Below are 15850 nucleotides of genomic sequence, written 5' to 3' on the forward strand. Positions count from 1 at the left end.
TTTTACTATTATTATTTTAGTAAATTGTATTTATTTTCATATCCTTAACCAATATTCAGTCATGCACATTCTGTTATGCAGTTCTGACATAAGATATGCTCCAGTGGCCTGTTTATTTTCATCCACTCAACCGTGGACTGGTTTCATGGTCATCAAATGTTGTTTTGGGTTTCGTTATTTTCTTCTGTGTTTATCCATTAGGGTTAAGTTAGCGCTGGTTTTTTATACTGTATATAGGAGAGATATTTTCAGTTTAATGTTAAAAAAAAAAACATAAATTATGATTCACAGATTAAATTATGAATTCCAATTGCAAAGTTAACATTGGCTTCCCAAATATCTAATCTTTGGATTGATTTAAAAAAAAAAAACTCTTAAAGTGCAATGCTAATAGAAACTGTTATTATTGCAAAGTACAATGGAAAAAAAAGTGGAGCCAGAGAGGAATTAGAAAGAGCTATAATGAGTTATTAAATAGAGAAGCAAAGTGTTCTGAGGTCTATAGAGAATAAAATGACCCTTTTGAGTTGCCATTGCTGGCATTTTAAACTAATTCTCCTTCCATTATTGGCTTACCATTAAACTTGGTAGGGGTCTGTCTCAAACATAGTGAAGGAAAAACGTGGAAAGGGTGTATTGTCTTGTAAAATGGAAATACATTTGATGGAGTCGTGCTAAGTTAAAACCTTTGGTAACACTTTAGAATACTGTTCCGTCATTAAAGGGTTAGTTCACCCAAAAATGAAAATTCTGTCATTTATTACTCACGCTCATGCCGTTCCAGACCCGTAAGACCTTCGTTAATCTTCGGAACACAAATTAAGATATTTTTGTTTAAATCCGATGGCTCAGTGAGGCCTACATAGGGAGCAATGACATTTCCTCTCTCAAGATCCATAAAGGTACTAAAAACATATTTAAATCAGTTTATGTGAGTACAGTGGTTCAATATTAATATTATAAAGCGACGAGAATATTTTTGGTGCGCCAAAAAAAACTAAATAACATTATTTAGTGATGGACGATTTCAAAACACTGCTTCAGGAAGCTTCGGAGCATAATGAATCAGCGTATCGAATCTGCAGTTCGGAGCGCCAAAGTCACGTGATTTCAGCAGTTTGGCGGTTTGACACGCGATCCGAATCATGATTCGCGATCCGGATCATGATCATTATGCTCCGAAGCTTCCTGAAGCAGTGTTTTGAAATCGGCCATCACTAAATAAGTTGTTATTTTGGGGGTTTTTTTTTGGCGCACCAAAAATATTCTCGTCGCTTTATAATATTAATATTGAACCACTGTACTCACATGAACTGATTTAAATATGTTTTTAGTACCTTTATGGATCTTGAGAGAGAAAATGTCATTGCTGGCTATGGAGGCCTCACTGAGCCATCGGATTTAAACAAAAATATCTTAAACTGTGTTCCGAAGATGAACGAAGGTCTTACGGGTGTAAAACGGCACGAGGGTGTGTAATTAATGGCAGAATTTTCATTTTTGGGTGAACTAACCCTTTAATGAATAACTACACAGGAACAAATGAGTAATGCTAGTAACCACTATTAACTAACAAGAAACTCTATTTAACGAATTAGTAAGTACTGTAATAGTGCACTGCTCAGATGAAAGACATAGTTCATTATTAGCTAATCAGTAACTAGTATTTTTTTCATACCTCCCAGAGGACAGGTTCATAATTAATGTGAATAATGCATAATGCATAATTAATTCTAAGGTGAAGATCATGGTAACCCTCTAGTAATGACTCAAGTATTACCAAATCCTTCAGGATGAATTACAAATTATTTGGAACAGTTTTCTAGTGAAAAGCATGATAACTCTCTTATAATGACTGAAGTCATTGCAAGCATTTGAGGTTTTTGTAAGGTTTTGGATAGTAATTCCTTCTGACGGATTTGGTAACTTGAGTCATTACTAGTGGGTTACCATGATTTTCACTTTAGAATACTGTTCCAAATAATCAGTAATTCCTTTGAAGGAAATAGTAACACTTGAGTCATTGCTATCCAAAACCTTACAAAAACCTCAAAAATTTGCAATGACTTCAGTCAATATTAAGGAGTTATCATGCTTTTCACTTTAGAATACTGTTCCAAATAATTAGTAATTCATTCTGAAGGATTTGGTAATACTTGAGCCATTACTAGTGGGTTATCATGATCTTCACTTTAGAATTAATTATACATTATGCATTATTCACATTAATTATGAACCTGTATATAGTAGTTCTTAGTAGTCCTCTGGGAGGTATGAAAAAATACTAGTTACTGATTAGCTAATAGTGAACTACCTCATTTAACTGAGTGTTATTACTAACTAATTCGTTAATCAGAGTTTCTTGTTAGTTAATAGTAGTTACTACTATGTTATTATTGCGTTACTCATTTGTTCCTTTGTAGTTATTCCTTAATGACAGAGCAGTATTCTAAAGTGTTACCAAACTTTTTCATTTCAGGACAATGTTCTCACCTCAGAAATGGAAAACCATAATCAATGCTCTGTTTTTAAATATCCACACTAGGCAGCATATTCACAAGGAGCCTAAACAGTATCATTAATTATTTAGGGCCTATTGACTGCATTTAATAATATGTTTTGTGCTGTTACTTGTGCGTAATATTTCTCCTTGATATAAATGTGACTATGAATGACTATCAGCTTTTCATATCTGCCAGGATTTTAATAATGGTGCATATATTGCTAATTTCAGCTTGTTTCTTTCTTCTCATCAAAAAAATTATTTCAGCTCATAATAATTTGGCAAGTAGCTCCGTAATTAGCTCCGTAATCTGTTTCACTGTTTTCACAAAATATTTAGCAGGACAACTGTTTTAAACATTGATAATAATATGAAATATTACTTGAGCACCAAATCAGCTTATTAGAATGATTTCTGAAGGATCATGTGACTGAGACTGGTGTAATGATGCTGAAAATTCAGCTTTGCCATCACAGGAAATAATAACACTTTAAAATACATTCAAATAGAAAACAGCTCTTTTAAATTGTTGTAATATTTCACAATATTACTGATTTTACTGTATTTAATAATAATTAATAATAAATGCAGCCTTGGTGAGACTTCTTACAAAAACATTATAAAGTCTTACAGACCACAAACATTAAGCGTGTGTATCATAATATAGTTGTGCTAATGACATGGTGCACTTATTCATTTGTTCAAAAACACATTAACACTAGCATTTAATATATATATATTAAATATTTTATTTTATTAAATAAATTATTTTTGCTGGAATTTTTAATGAGAAATGGTTATTAAATAAGTACTTCACAAATGAAAAGTTACTTTATTCCATTTGAATTTTTTTTTTTTCCTCCGGAACTTGATGGACACAAACCAAATGTTTGTACCGCTGAATGATATTTGTCGGAAAGTTTTATTGTTGAGATGTACACACACCTGCTGTGCACTCTTACCAGAAGAGGATGCAAAGAATGTAGTTTGTGTTTGGGGACAAGAATGCGGCTCGGCTTCCTGGCTGGAGCAGACAGGCCCTCTCTCTGACCACAGTTGCCTCTGCACAGTGAACGTGTTTCCCTGCTCACGTGGCTCACAGCCGGGATTAATTGCCACCGAGCCCTCTGTGATCCAGGAATGCAATTACCTACTGACCCAAATCATCTACTTGGCAGGAAGTCCTTATCCCTCACACCGTGCTGCCAGCACCTGCCAGTAGATGCTTCTCTTTCCCCTCTCTCTTTTTATTTTTTCTCTCTTCCTCTCCCTGCATCACACAGCTGATGTCTGGCAAGGGACACTCTCATCAAAAGCAGCTGTTATTTTCAAAGCAATATAAGTGTTTTTGGAATATGTGAATGTTACAGAGTTGTACTAAAGCAGTAAGCCATGAGACTCCATGCGTTATAGTGATTTTACCACAGGATTGTACGTGGTAAATTTACTCTAAAGCACTCAAGTGACTTTAAGATGATCCTAGCTGTTTGTGTGTGTGTGTGTGTGTGTGTGTGTGTGTGTATACATACACTAACCGGCCACTTTATTAGGTACTGTACATCTTTCTAGTACCAAGTTGATTTCAGAACTGCCTTAATTCATAGTGGCATAAATTCAACAAGGTTCTGGAATCATTCCTCAGAGAGTTTGGTCCATATTATCATGATGGCATCACACAGTTGCTGCAGATTTGTCAGCTGCACATCCATTATGCAAATCTCCTGTTGCACCACATCCCAAAGGTGCTCGCTTGGATTGAGATCTGGAGACTGTGGAGGCCATTTGAGAATAGTGAACTCATTGTCTTGTTTAAAAAACCAGTTTGAGATGATTTAAGCTTTGTGGCGTTATCCTGCTGGTTTAGGGCCAAAAGTTTAGGGTTGGTAAAGTCTCACCAATGCTGCATTTATTTGATCAAAAATACAGTAAAAGCAGACATATTGTGAAATATTGCAATTTAAAACTGCAAAGCTGAATTGCCAACAGCCAAAAAAACAAAAAAAAAAACATAATACTGACCCTAAATTATTTTTTTATTATTTTATTATTATAGTTATATGTGGTCACAGGTGTGCATTCGAACATGTCCATCCGATCCAGACTTTAGAGTCGATTAATTTCTTACACAGAAGGGAATTCCAAAGAAATAGTGAATAATCAGTCATTAATAAACATTCAGAAGTTTTTGGCTGCATTGAGTAAGGTTAACCATATGATTCTGAGTTTCTCTTGTAGTCTCTGTGGAAAATGATTCACAAGTGTGAGGTTTGTTTACTGAGCTTAATAATCTGATTTGTTCTGTCTCATAGCCTCTGATCCTCGGTTACACTCAGAACATGTTGTCTCTAAACTATTTGGCTCATTTCTGAATGTACATTTGGAGTCAAATGCAAGCGCAGGCCCTGAGTTAGTGGGAATTGGCAGTCGCTATTATTTTTGAATGTGTTGTAATCGCAAGTGTTTTACTTTCCTGGACCTTTCTTTGACTGCGTCAGCGGTCCTCATCTATAACCTTTGTAATGATTTCATATGGGAGAGTGAGAGTGGGAGTTTTCATTCAATAGATGTTCTCAAGCCGTTTCTTTTGTGCCGTTGTGAAACAGAATAAAAGAGCTTTGGCTAGAATCCTAGTTGTATCATCAGCGACTGCAAACAACAGTCCTTTAGTTCCTTTAATGTTAATGAATGAACTAAAGCAAGAAATGACTACTTTATGTGCCCTACTCTCATCTTATAGAGATCAAAGGCTAGAAAATTACCAGAACACCAATGAACAAAAGCCATTCTCTCCTGTTCAGTCACTGTTGCTATTTTCAAATCATTATATTGCATTAAGAATCGTACTGTGAATTAGAGCTCATTTAGTATAATGGAGATTTATTTAGCTGAACAGTGAACACTTTTTTTTTTTTTTTTTTTATTGTCAGGGAATTACTGTTGTGTCCATGCCTTATTAATAAATAAAATAAATATTCCATTTTATTTATTTATTCATTAGAACATTTAAAGAAAAATTATGAATACATTACAATATGATTTCTACAAATCGTAATTGTACTGTGCATCACAATTCCGTGAAAAGAATAGGTTAATAGAATGTCCACACTGCTCTTTTCAAAACAATGAAAGTAAATGTAGTAGACTAAAATATGTAAAGACTTAAAAAGCATAATGAAAATTATTCATTGTATTCCAAACCCTCTGAAGTTGTATAATAACTTTGTACAATTTAAAGGGGACCTATTATGCAAAATTCACTTTTGCATGGTGTTTGGACATAAATGTGTGTTGGCAGTGTGTGTACACAACCACCCTGTAATGATAAAAATCCAACCACCCTTTTTTTTTAATCCCCATAAATCATAAGCAGTGTCTCAGAATAAGCCGTTTGCAGGGTCCTGGCAATGTGACATCACATTAGCCACAGGCCCCGCCCACGAATGTTGACAGACACTGCCGTTTTAACATAGAACCGCCCTGAGTGAGTTCACAGCGAGTTGTACACAGTCCGCCATTGCTGCACTGACAAGAACGTCTTCCAAGTGTTTTAGGTGTTCTGTAGCTGGATGGATTAATCCACATAGCTCTCTCAATTTACTCCCGAAATCTGAGCCGTTGAAGACGAGGTGGATTAATTTTGTTTTCGAAGAAAATGCTCCCTCATCTCTACTGAAATTCGTTTATGTCTGTGCAAATCATTTCACACTGGACTGCTTTGTGAACAAATGTCAATACAAAGAGACAATACAAAACAGAGGTTGTGCTAAAAATTTGTTACTCAAGGATAGATCAGTACAAACTGTTCGTGATCCAGCTTGCACTGTCCAGAGTGATACTGGATACGGCAGTAATGAAGGTGAGAGCACTTTATTACAGTTCATCGGAGTTGATTTACGGATATAAAGTTTACCAGATTATTAAGCACCACCCGAAAAGACATAAGGTCTTTATATATTTGTTTACTGTTAGTTGTAACGAGTGTTTCTGTGTACTTCGCTTTGTATGTTGATGATAATGCAAGGGAGAGAGAGAGAGTTTATGGATAATGTTTTAATGCACACTTGCACTGTGTTTTAAGCTCTTACAGTGATTTTCTAGAGTGAAAACAGACAATTCATATTTTGTGTGAAGTACAATAAACGTTATAAAACTCATCGGTAAACAAGAAGACAATATAAATTATAACCGTAATTAAACTGTTAAATCTCCATGCAGCATATATTCGCAGTTTCTGACATTATAATGTGTCCTGACTGACTCCTGACACCGGAGAATGAGGTCTTGAAACTCCGCCCTCTTAGGCTGAGCGCTGCAACTCATTTGCATTTAAAGGGCACACACTGAAACGGCGCGTTTTTGCTCACCCCCAAAAAGTGGCAATTTTAACATGCTATAAAAAATGATCTGTGGGGTATTTTGAGCTAAAACTTAACATACACACTCTGGGGACATCAGAGACTTATTTTACATCTTGTAAAAGGGGGCATAATAGGTCCCCTTTATGTGAAATTTAAATTTAAGTGTGACACATTTACGTGCACCATATTTGAATATGTGCAAGTGCAAATGAGAGGTACAGCAGAGGGGGAGATTATCAGCGAATAACAGCTTAAATTTTTGGTCTATTCGTCATTCAGCGCTCTGAATGACTTCAGAAGATTTTGCGAAAAAATGCAGTTATATGGATCCTTTTTATGTGCGGGCAGCCCCTGGTCTCCATTCCTGTCATTGTATATATGTTAATTTTTGGGTGAACTGTCCCTTTAATGTATTATGTTGAAGTTACATCATCTGTATTCAAAAACTTCATGGACTCTTAGCTTTGTTTGCATGTTTATGTAATCTGTTTCTAATTTCTGAGCTTGGTCATACTGAGGCAAATGAGTCAATGATGCGGTACCACACTGAAGTGTGGAAAAAATAAGTCAAAGATTGTGTAGCCCCACTCACCAAACATGGGCAGAAATAGAAAACTGTATTATCGGCTATATTAGGGGCCATGGCTGTTTTGTGCCATTATAAGCCTAAACCCTGACAAACAGGATTAAGCACACCAAAAATACAAATTCTCATGCATAGAGTTTTATATTTTCAAAGAACTCCTAACTGACACATCATTGGATAGATTGGGATGATCCGAGGTATTCCAGCGAGAGCTAAGAAGGATCATACTGAATCCAAAGAGCTCAGCAGTAAAAGCCTTTTTCCTGGGGTGCTTGCCTGCTCTGTTCCAAATTTTTGGCTAGAAAGCGAGGGGAGAGGGTGAGATTACAGCTGTCCTGCAGCTCTGCATGGATGCTGTTTGGGGCCAGGGCTTCCTAGATCACTGCCCTTGACGCAGCGCTGGTCAATTGCTCATTATTGTTTGAGTTATATCATCGTCCTATTCAGGATAATGGAAAAAAAGGAGAGAGAATGAAAACAAACAATGACAAAAGGTCAAACAAAGGGTTTAATGGATTGTCCTGCGGCATTAGTGCGCTAAGGGCTTAAAAAAGGGATGAAAGCACAGAGATGCCATTAAATGGAGAATTGTGTTGGGTGGGTTAGAGTGAAAATTATTTGTTGAGTATAGTAGCTAAAAGGATAAAAGCCTGGTTTATACTCCACACATGTGCATTTGTTTTGCCTGTTGCAAAAACATTGACTCATGATGGCTTTGGGTCGTGTTTTACGCAGTCATTCTTTTTAAGAGTCTAACCTGTGGGAAGTCTGACCAAAACAGTGGCAGTCCTCACTCACAGCTGTCTGGATCTGGGTCTTTTGGGGCTACTGGGCAAGTTAGAATGTTAAGGTCAAAAGATGTTAACATAATCAGCTTTAAATAATACTGTCTTTACACTTCAATTGCACCACAGAAGCTGCTACCGAATGAAAAGGTCCATTCATATGGACAGCTTAATGTCCATCAAACAATGTGCAAATAGCTTTGAAAACAAATATGGTAATTGCTTCTGCGTAGTCTACGCTATGCATTATGTGCAAAGATGGTTTAAAACACCATAAAACATTTCCTTATTATAACAATTGAAAACATATTATAACAATTGAAAACAGTTGTGCTGTTTAATATTTTTGTGGATATGGGATTGATTTCATTCAGGTTTCTTTAAATAGAAAGTTTTAATAGAAATCATTTGTAACATTATAAATGTCACTTTGCACATTTTCATCATGCAAATATAGATGACAAACTATTTAGAATTAGATGTGCCAGTGACTTGTAGTCTGTTCAGTTTCTAATTTTTTAATCTCCAATTTTAATTTAGCAGTTTTAGTTATTTTGTTATGCTTTGTTATTTTTCTGCGTCTTATATGGCCACTTGAGAGGGATGGTACTCTTTTGTTAAGTACTGAGTTGAAATAGAAGGCGGAGAGACACAGGAAGAGGGCTGGATTTTCAAATCCTTGCACCGTTGGTCCAAATATGGAAAGAAAGTTTCTGGTAGCTGAACATTTTAGCTAAAATTCCTTGCATTGTGGGCATTCCTGCATGCTCTTAACATAGGATTGGATGGGTAGGAGGGGAGAAGATGGGCTTACTGAACATCCTGGACATGCAAGCCAAAAGAATAACCTCAAAAATCAGAGTTATGACTTTGTCCAGCTGTTTTAGCATTTTATAAAAGTCCTTGTTGTGATCCACAATCCTACTTACTGGAGTGCAGTCCATCATGTTAATGGCTGAGGCTGATAGGATGTTTTATTGGATGGTGTGAAGTGAATTTGCATTGTGTCAGAGTGTCCCATGAGGATGACAGATGCTGATTTGATAAATTGCATTATACACACCAGTCGCGATCAATGGCGGACTACATAGAATGTCCTGCCCCATGGTATAGCGCTGTGGGGTATGGTTAGTCCCCAATCTCTGCAAAACACAACACACACACCCACCTACCAGAACAGACTCTGGAATAGATCTCAGCCAAGCTATTCCTTAGGGTGTTCGCATCTGTGTGGTTATTGTTAAGGCAGAGCTAAAGCAGCCTACTTTGGAGAATATAATACAAAACAAGCGTAACTCCCTGTAGGCTATAAGCTTGTACTTCTGACAGAGTGTAAATCAGGGCTTCTTCGTATTGCACTTATAATAAGCGAAATTTTAATGATTTAGACACATTAAGTGCATCAACACTAAACCAATAGTCTAAATAAAAGCATGCGTCTCCTGAAGCCCTTTTGACTTCAAAAGAAAATATTGTAAAATGTTTGTATGAATGATTTAAGCCTATGGCAAGACAAGAGACCGGCCGAGTCAGTGGCACATCAATCATTCACAACTTAACAAACGCCTGTCTAACTGAGTTTGGCAATGCAGAATATTCCCTGGAAACAATGGAATGGCTGGAAAGTAGAGAAAAGAGAGAAAAGAAAGGGAAGGCAGAAAATGTACAAAAAAATGTAGGCAAAATTATGGGGAATATGACTGAGAATTACAGAGGAGATAATGAGAGAAAAACACAGAATGAAAATTTGGAGGAAGCAAAGTGAGTAGATAAGTGCAAGAATAATTTGGGGCTTGTACGGAATGCAAGTCAGTTTTTGGATTGTTTCTCGCCTCAGTTTATAACAAATTTGGCTGCTTGCTCTCCATGTGCTTTGGGTTCAGAGTAGGCCTGCTTCTCATGGCCATCTTTCTACTAAACAGCATAAAGTCAGCATTCAATTGTGTTAATGACAAATAAGAATTTCCACAATAAAGAGCTAGAAAAGAGTGTACATAACTTAATTATATTCAAAAACGTTCTTAAAGGGGACCCATAATGCCCCTTTTACAAGATGTAATATCCCCAAAATGTGTCTGTGAAGTTTCAGGTCAAAATACCCCACAGATCATTTATTATAGCTTGTCAAATTTGCCCCTATTTGGGTGTGAGCAAAAACACACCATTTTTGTGTGTCCCATTAAATGGCCGCTTTCCAAAAGAGGGCGGAGCTTTAACAGCTCACGCTTCGGTTGCTCGACAACAACAAAGCTGGAGAATCTCACGCAGCCAAAATGACAATTGTCAGTAACGGTGTTCAGCCTTACATTGTTCAAACCGGAGTCGGACACTGTTGGAGAGACTCAGGAAGAAGTTACAACTTTTAGAATGCAACTGGATGTTTCTGAACAGTTAGTGGATAAACTTATGTAGTTGCTGTGGAGTTGATTCAACTCCTTGACTAGCATGTGCCGTCATGTTACGCAACGCAAATCCAGCGTTGAATCGACCCTCGTGTGTGAAGCAGTCCCGCGTAAAATGACGGCATGGCAACAACACTCTACTACAACAACTCTTCCTCTTCTCTAAAGCAGCCCAACATGGTGTCGTCCCCTTTGTTGCGTGTTTTCTCGGGGGCAGGGTTTATGTAAATTTTAGAGTTAGTGATGTCACTAACTCGGGAAGAAGCTCGTTGTAGTCCCTACCAGCCGTTTGTTGTAGTCCTTAAACAGAGAATTCTTTAAAAGAAAATATCTCCCTTTGCATTGAACTTTGTGTGTCGTAACTTTGTAGATGTTGTTTATGCTCTAACAGCAACATTACACACTAACTAAAGCTAAAAAAGTGAAATCATACTCAACCACACCTTTAAAGGGGACCTATTATAATTTTTTTTATATTTTTACCATTCCTTTATTGTGTAATACAGTTGTTTGTGCATGTGAACAGTCTGCAAAGTTATAAAGCACAAAGGGAGTGTGTAACGTTGTGTAGTAGTCATGCTTGCAAAGGTGGTTTGGGTCGATCAGCTTGTTCTTCTTGAATGTCATTATAGGACTTGGGCTCGAACTGATATGGAAAAACTGACGGCATAGTTAGCATAGTTACAGTTGTGTTTGTAGCGCCTTAGGAATCTTCCCGAGCTGATACTCGCTGGTTATGTTAAAGGGCGTTACATTTCTGACACCACACTCTAAAGGCCAATTCACACCGCGCAGACAAACACCAACAAACACGTTTGTTGGGTTTTGTCTGATCAGTGCGTTACCCCTGCTGGCGTCTGTTGGTGTTGGTCGGAGTTTGTTTTCACCTGGCTGACCATAGTCATTCAGTGTTTGTTGGTGTCTGTTGGGGAAGTGTGAACATGGCAGTTATTTTTCTTAAAATTCTAAATCCAATGTCAACTTGTTTGTTGGTGTTTGTTGGCATTTGTCTGTGTGGTGTGAATTGGCCTTAAGTGATAGACAAACCACAGCAGACTGGGCCAGATGACCAATCAGAGCAGACTAGTTTTCGGAAGGCAGGTTTTAAAGAAACCAGAACTAAAACGGAACATTCGGAACATCCTATAATGACATTCAAGAAGAACAAGCTGATCGACCCAAACCACCTTTGCGAGCATGACTACTACACAACGTTACACACTCCCTTTGTGCTTTATAACTTTGCAGACTGTTCACATGCACAAACAACTGTATTACACAATAAAGGAATGGTAAAAATATAAAAAAAAGCATAATAGGTCCCCTTTAAAGGTGTGGTTGAGTATGATTTCACTTTTTTTAGCTTTAGTTAGTGTGTAATGTTGCTGTTAGAGCATAAACAACATCTACAAAGTTACGACACACAAAGTTCAATGCAAAGGGAGATATTTTCTTTTAAAGAATTCTCTGTTTAAGGACTACAACAAACAGAGGGTGAAAACAGGTGCAAGAATGTAAATTCCCAGAAAAACCTATTCTACTAGACCCCCTCAATAAAATTTAACCTGTAAATGAGCATAATAGGGACCCTTTAAATATATTTTTCAAATATCACCAATTATTAATTTATGAATATCATTAAGCTTTTGGAGAGTATTTTACAGCCTGACCTTACCTGATGTTAATTTTCTGATGTCTTAAGAGATTTATTGACTTTGACGATCAGTCATTAGGTCTGCGGGGGTCCTTTCTATTTAAGTTTTGTTTGCATGTTTGCAGGTAACTGTGACTTTTTCTGAGAAATATTAATAAAATATTATGCTAAACTATATTTAAGGTTTTCTTTTCAGCAATATCATTCTTATTTCTTCATTATGATAATAGAATAGTTTTGTTCTCTTATCATACCTTTTTAAAAAATGAATTTAGAATAAATTTTTTTTTTTTTGAATAAATGTATAGATCAGGACAAAAATGAGCAACTTGTCATTAACCCAGATGCATTGCAGATACATACATTCCCTGACGTTAGATTTACATTGCTCTTGTGGTTAAAATTGGATCAGCTTATTTCTGTTCTGCACAATACAGAGTTAAAAGCCAAAGGTGAATTCACCTTAATGTATTTTTCATTGGACATTGAGTTACCTTTCTGGTTCCTCTGTAAACATGCAGTGTGCATCAGCCTGGCCTCTGTCAGCACTTAAGACACTGTGAAGGTCTACATGTTAAATGGACCCTCTGATCCTCAGCTCTTGTGTGGCTGCATTGAGCCAAGGATCGTGGTAGTGGACTTATAAGCACTGATCCACCTTAGCAAAGAGCTGCGTATGCTAAAAATGACCTTGCATGTGTGCCTTATCCTGGGATTCCACAAAAGAGACCCACTGAACCACTGGAGGCTAATGGGAAATAACAGGAAGTTAGGGTAGGGAGTGACTTAACCATTCATTTTTATTGAACATTTAAATCTTGATAGAATGTAAAACGAAATGGTGTAATTACCACTTAAAAAAAGAGTGAGAAAAAGGTATATTACTGTTAACATATAAAATGACATTAAAAGATTAGTTGGAAATTCTGTAAACATTTACAATATTTATGGAAACTTCTGATGCCATACAATAGCTTTCTGGGTAACACTTTACAATAAAGTTCATTGGATAACATTAGTTATCATGAATTAATAATGAACTGCACTTATACAGCATTTATTAATCTTTGTTAATGTTAATTTCAACATTTATAACAATATATATATACAAAAACTATAAAAAACTGTCCTTTTTGGTCAAGGTAAAGTGTTTCCATGTTTATCGCATCATTGGAGAAACACTAATTAAACATCTCTCTTTCAAACAATGGTTTCGGCACTCTAAAATTGAAAATTCCTTTTATTAAATCTAAAACCGAATATTTTCGGTTGCCAAAATGTTGGTATCACTATCAATGATTGAAAATTTTTCAATAATCCGGTCACAACAACTTAAAGGGTTAGTTCACCCAAAAATGAAAATTCTGCCATTAATTACTCACCCTCGTGCCGTTTTACACCCGTAAGACCTTCGTTGATCTTCGGAACACAAATCAAGATATTTTTGTTTAAATCCGATGGCTCCGTGAGGCCTACATAGGGAGCAATGACATTTCCTCTCTCAAGATCCATAAAGGTACTAAAAACATATTTAAATCAGTTCATGTGAGTACAGTGGTTCAATATTAATATTATAAAGCGACGAGAATATTTTTGGTGCACCAAAAAAACCAAAATAACGACTTATATAGTGATGGCTGATTTCAAAACACTGCTTCAGTGTTATGAATCAGCGTGTCGAATCATGATTCGGATCGCGTGTCAAACCGCCAAACTGCTGAAATCACGTGACTTTGGCGCTCCAAACTGCGGATTCGACACGCTGATTCATTATGCTCCGAAGCTTCCTGAAGCAGTGTTTTGAAATCAGCCATCACTTAATAATTCGTTATTTTGTTTTTTTTGGCGCACCAAAAATATTCTTGTTGCTTTATAATATTAATATTGAACCACTGTACTCACATGAACTGATTTAAATATGTTTTTAGTACCTTTATGGATCTTGAGAGAGGAAATGTCATTGCTCCCTATGTAGGCCTCATGGAGCCATCGGATTTAAACAAAAATATCTTAATTTGTGTTCCAAAGATTAACGAAGGTTTTACGGGTGTGGAACGGCATGAGCGTGAGTAATAAATGACAGAATTTTCATTTTTGGGTGAACTAACCCTTTAAGTCAGTGAGTTCGCTCGGATCAGTTCTGAAAATATATGGTTCAAAAATGGGATTTTTTTGAGAATTTTTGTTTTCATTCGGTAAGCATTTTTGTCTTTTTGTACCATGACAGTTCCAGTTTCCATTCACTTTCATTATATTAAAAGAAAAGATTGTCCAGGATATTCTTCAAACATTCACCTTTTGTGTTACATAGACAAATAAAGAAAATCATATAGGTTTGGAAACGACATGAGGGTGAGTAAATGATGCATATTTTGCAAAACAGGCTTTTATAATGTTCTTAGAAATTATTTTTACCAATTACATAAGAGAGGGTCGTTACACAGAGGTGAATGCAACAGATTTTTTTCTCAGTTTTGGATTCACTTATGGCCACTGGCCATGAAGAATTTATGAGTCTATTTCATTTATTAGTGTAGTCATTCCAGCGGCACAGAAATTAGTCATTGCCAGCTTTCAGCTAGACTTCTTTGAGTCGTATTTCACTGCTTGTTGGCTGGAGATTCTGAAAATCACATGATGCTTTTCTCCTGCGCTGCTTGAAAAATGGGGTTTTGAGGCAAAAATGTCATGGACTGATTTTGTTTTCCTCGGTTTAATTGCAAAATGTGTCATATGAGCCAAAAAACATTTTTTTTTTTCATGAGCCAATGAAAGAATCAGGGTTGTTATCATTAACTAAAACCATACAAAAACAAAACATTTTCATTACTTGAAATAAAATAAACTTTAGCTGACATTAAAACATTAAATATACAAGTTATTGAACTTATTTTATTTCAGCTAGTTGCCAAAGCAACATTTCTCATTTTTGTTTAGTTTAAGTTGAAGTACTAAAATAACTAAAGCTAAAACTTAATAAAAATAATAAAAAATTACAAAAACGCAACAAAAATACTTAAAATGTTACGAAAATGAAAATAAAATATAAACATCTAATTCAAAATATTAACAAAATAGTATATTGATGATACTAGGATAATACTGTTCAGGATACACTCATTTTTTGAGAAATGCTTTTTTAAAACTTTAGAGTAAAATGTTTTATTTTAAAAGGAAAAGAGAGTATGTCACTGTTGACTGTTGAAATGGGCCTTTTTTTGTAACCTTATGTAAATAATAAAAGTTAGGAATTGTATGACTGATGAGCGTTTAGACTGTTGGCTTATCTGGCAGGATACAACTTATTCAATGATATGGATGGCTGACTGAACACAATGATTTTTTTTTTTTTTTTTTTTTTTGTCTTAGCACCCTCAATCAGAGCTTTGAAATTAATGCCTGTGGAGACAGTGCAGATAAAAACATAAAGAGAAGCCAGTCAGAAGTAATACCAATCACATGTAGTGCCGCTGCTCCTACTTCTTTTTCCCGGCGGTCTTCCTCATGTCTTGGCAACGTGGGGAACTGGCAGTGTCAATTTATCAGAGAACAAAAGAGACAC

The 15850-nt window shown here is 36.1% G+C and overlaps 1 protein-coding gene across 2 annotated transcripts in view; it reads left to right on the forward strand.

Annotated features, from left to right (window-relative positions):
* The window catches only part of lpp (LIM domain containing preferred translocation partner in lipoma), a 223833-nt gene that overhangs the window by 18520 nt on the left and 189463 nt on the right, over positions 1–15850 (forward strand). The gene's annotated exons all lie outside the window — the stretch shown is intronic.

This window comes from Ctenopharyngodon idella, chromosome 6, assembly GCF_019924925.1.
Source record: "Ctenopharyngodon idella isolate HZGC_01 chromosome 6, HZGC01, whole genome shotgun sequence".
NCBI lineage: Eukaryota > Metazoa > Chordata > Actinopteri > Cypriniformes > Xenocyprididae > Ctenopharyngodon > Ctenopharyngodon idella.